The following is a 4,496-nucleotide window of genomic DNA, read 5'->3' as shown; positions in this document are numbered from 1 at the left end:
TGGTTTTTCTTATTTCGTTCGACCTTATCTTAAAGCATACATTTGGTTTTCAATTCCGTGCTTGCTTTAATTCTTACAAGAATAGTTTTCTTCTGACAGTATAATTAGAAGAGTGAAATCAGTAAAAATAAATAAGTTAGCATTTCAAGGTGTGAAGTTATGGGATCTTTGCAAGGTAAATATAGGCTATGCTACAATGGTTGTCAGTCTCATAATTGTGCAGTTAATTATGCAATGTCTTTGTCAAAGGGAAGATCGTAACCGATCCGAAGTTCAATGTCTCTACAAGTTTGTTGTACAATCTGATATCCTATTGAATTATTACTCTGTATGTTATCCTACTAATTATCGTTCTTTCTTTTTATTCTTTGGAATGCAGAATTAACGACAAAAGGCCAGGGTCTCAGGGTGTGACTTCAAATACATTCTTTACTGTGTGGTTAGATCATATATTGATTTATGTGATAGACTTTCTTTACTGTGTGGTTAGTCATACACTGATTTATGTGGTAGACTGATAATGAAGTAAGTTGATACATAGTACAATAGTTAGTCAGCTTAGTTCTGTTCTTATGAAGTAATCTTCATAAAATGTCATATAACTCATGTCCATTTTATTTTTTAGAGACACATGTGAATGATGGGTAGCATGACGTCTGTGTAGCGTGTAGATCGGTGCACAACTAAGTTGTCGATAGGTGGGTGTTCATTAGGCATGCACTTCCGCAATAATATTCATGCCTCGATGTTGGTAACAGTATATAACACACACTCACACGTATGTTGTCGTGGTATTATATGTTCCTGTTGTAACGCATGGATATTTATCTAGTCATACTACCAAATTTGACAGATGAATAATCGATAATGAGGTCTATGCGAACACGACGGTCACTTGTCTGTCCCGCGCGGCGCTCGCTTACTTTGTTCCGGCCCGGGCCCGCTGTGCATGCATGCGCGGCGCACATGCTCGTGCATGCATGCGATCGACGCTTGCTGGTTCATGCATGAATGCATGCAGCGGCGCGCGCGGGACACGTACACCTTGACACCCATATTTTGTACTGTATCAACATCGTGTACACGTACTACAGTCTATACACGACGGCCGGCAAGCCGATCGACGAGACAATGTAAACTTGGCGGGGGACAGCGAGCCGATGCCCAATCACATGCATGCATGCAGACACACCACCCAAAACAAAAGCTTGCCCGGCCGGCCGGACCCATGCTGCATATCGTCGTCGTCATGTGTGCGCTGGCCTCTCCACTCTCCAGCATGAAGAATGAAGAGCGAGACTGCGAGACAGGCATCCATGCTGTTGGGAACGAGCCGTAGCTCGGTCGGCTGGTTCTCCCGTCACTACCGCAGACCAATTCTTTCCCTGCGGCGTGGAGTACTCCCGTCCGTCCGGACCTCCCGTCACGGGTGCTGCTCCTTCTCTGACGTGTGGAGCAAAACCGAAGCGGAAGGCATCCGCACCGTCAGGGACACTTAGGCGCCCCCGAAAAATCAGACCCGCGCGCTTTCAGCGTTGGTATGGCTCACGTGTCAGAGAGAGAGGGGACGAAAAGAATGGCGCGCAAAGGGGCCACGGCGGCCGCGCACCCCGCGCAAGTGAAAAAAATCCCCTACCCTTATCCTTTCACCTGGGCGGACTCTTCCTATCTCCCAATTTCTTTGCCCTCTCCCCTCTCTCTCTCTCTCTCTCCGAAAGACGGCGATGGACGGGCGGAGCACAACGCAACGCAGGCGATGCCGCCGCCGATGCGTGTCCGAGGTAAGCCCCTTGCTCCCTCTCTCTGTTCCCTCTCACGCCTTCTCCCTTTAATTTGCTTCCACACAGGGTCATGCGTCACTGCGCCGGTCATGGAAGAGGTTCCGGATGTGGCAGATCCATCAGCCATGAGACGGCGAGGTTCCAACGAAGGGTGGCACAACACAGGCAAGGTCCACAGCGGCTTCACTTCCCCTAGATCCAGCGAGGTGAGCCCCTGCTCCTCCAGTCCTCCCCTCGCATCTCTATGGTGGGATCCAGCAAGGTGAGCCCCTGCTCCTCCCCGCGTAGGTCCATGGCGTTGCAGCCGCGCACAAGATACTTGCACATGGAGGAAGATGCCGGGATCTGGCGGATCCATGATATGGAGGCACCACAACCCCCGCGAGATCTATCTCCAATGTTCCTTATTCAACAGTTAAGTATCTGGCCATATACGTGAGGGAAAAGTTAAATATGTACCACCTAAAAGCTTGCTTATTGTCTTAATATGCCTTGTTTGAAAAGGCTAGATCTGCATAGTTTGAAGATAGTTGCAAGTATTTTTATTGTTTGAATAGATAATGCCTTTCTACAACTAATTTTCGAACTAATTTGTTACGCTACATCCTCTCTTTTTTTGCTATCCAGCCAATATTTTAAATCTGAACATTGTGGTTTTAAAGATAGGTTCTATACTAGTGCACTATCTTGTTGAAGTTTTCTGAACTACAAGAAGCTCCATATACTTTTTTTAGGGAAGAAGCTCCATATGCTTCGTTGTACATACTGATTATTTTTGTCCAACATAGAACAACACGTTTCTTATTCTGAAAAGGAGCATATCCATCAGTGTTTTAGATTGTCCAAACCATTGTAGATATTTCTTTCATGGCTTTGTTTATCTATGGTACACATGAACACTGGCTAGGGAATTAATCTATTATGTGCTTGTTACAATTAATCTGTCTTGTATGCCAGTACAGACTGTTATCATGCATATATGGAAGCAGGATCATGGTTTTTAATTGTTCTTACATTTTTTTGGTTTCACATTAATTCACTCTAGCTTTATGCTTTAAGTTTGATATATTGCTGCTTGGTAATATTGCCACACAGATTCATGTGGCCAGTTTTCATCCAGACTTGGCAGTACATTCTGCTTTATTTTGATGAAGGTACTGTTTTGTTTCTCTAAACTGTAGTACTCATGATCGTTAAGGCATTCATTGGCACAAGCAGAATATCTATATAATTTTTAGCCTAAGTCCTAAGTCTTTTTATTTCTCTTTGTGACTACTAACTTCTTCTCTTACTTCAAGGATGACCACAATGCAACCCTCTAAGAAAATGACTTTGTGTTGCCCCAGACTAGTTCTTTCCCTGCGGCAAGGAGCTGTCTAGATTGGTAGAAGTACAAAATACTTTTAGATTGTTTTAGGCAATTTATTTACCCATCTGTAGAGGTGCTAGAACACTGATTTGAACAATAAGCACTGGATTTTTATTGGGCAGCTGCATTTTTCATTGATTCGCAGAACAGATATGCAGTCTATTTGTCCTCACTGAGCTGTGCCTAATACATACATATAGGAATAAATTGTGTTAACATTTTCATGCACCTTTGTGAATTTACATTTGGCAAGTACTCCTGCATAGAAATCTGAGCAATTTTGGTTCTAAAAATATTATCGTGTTCACTTTTGTTTCTAAAGACAGTTTTGCTTAGATGAAGTAGCATTGCTGAAATCTCATATGTGATTCAGGCATTTAGCTAAATAACTTGTGAGATCTAGCCAGTTAAACTTTTGTCCTACAGGAACTTTTAACAAGCTGCCTTATGTATGCATCTCATGTGGAATTGGATTGTGATCAGCAAGTATGTAACTAATATATTTGGGACTGAACTTTTAGTAATATATGTGAAGTCCAGTTAGCTGCTGAGGTAACTCCTTGTTTTGTGATTGTTGAGCTCTGTTATTTATTTCTAACTAGGGGGGTGCTTTTAGTAGACAACACATTTTTTCATGAATTCCTAGTCACCAGGTGTCTACTTTGATGCAATCATGCCATTATCACTTGTTCATGTACCTGCGATCTAGTAGATGTTTTTTGCTTGTAAAGAGAGCTTTACTAACCAAGAAAGACATTGCTAACTTACTCATGAGGAACAAAGCACAAGTTTTTCATAAGCATTGTGACATGATCTCTTGCTAATGGTTATTTTTATCTTGTTTTGAATGTAGGATATGGAGATGAATGGATGTGTAGCAGATAATGTGTATTGCTGTCAAAGGGCTTGTAGGAAGTAGGAATTAAACTTCTATTTTCTACATGTTGGTTGCATGAACTATAGCATTCCAACTTGGGTTTGCTTTATTTTGCAAGGCCTTTAGAATGTAGCATAAGATTTGCTGACATTGTATAAACGACTTCAATAATAATTATATGTATCAAACAGTTGAGTGTAACATTTAATGTTGGTTGGTGTGTGGATGCATAGTTAAATTAAAAGGATCGACTAATCAATGATTTGAATAGTTGAATGAGCTTTTATCGATATTAAAATTGTGATTTCCCTGAAGGTGGTTGGCTGGCAGAAGGTTTGATCCTTCCCTGACGGGAGATGGCCGGCAGGGTAAGTTTCAACCTTCCCAGACGGTACTGTAACTAACAGGGTAAGTTTGAACCTTTCCTGACGGTATGGTAACCAACGGGAAAACTCTCTCCTGACGGAAA

General features: G+C 42.3%; 1 long non-coding RNA gene across 1 annotated transcript; it reads left to right on the top strand.

The window, feature by feature from the left end:
* Nucleotides 1-1,709: 1,709 nt before the first annotated feature.
* LOC136484813 (uncharacterized) lies at nt 1,710-4,209 on the top strand. The gene is made up of 4 exons (XR_010766225.1): nt 1,710-1,781; nt 1,848-1,987; nt 2,070-2,195; nt 2,877-4,209. It is a non-coding gene; the product is annotated as an uncharacterized lncRNA (long non-coding RNA).
* The last annotated feature ends 287 nt before the right edge of the window (nt 4,210-4,496 follow it).

Source organism: Miscanthus floridulus, chromosome 10 (assembly GCF_019320115.1).
Source record: "Miscanthus floridulus cultivar M001 chromosome 10, ASM1932011v1, whole genome shotgun sequence".
Lineage (NCBI taxonomy): Eukaryota > Viridiplantae > Streptophyta > Magnoliopsida > Poales > Poaceae > Miscanthus > Miscanthus floridulus.
The sequence above is the reverse complement of the archived record's forward strand: the minus strand, read 5'-3'. Positions and strand labels throughout refer to the sequence as shown.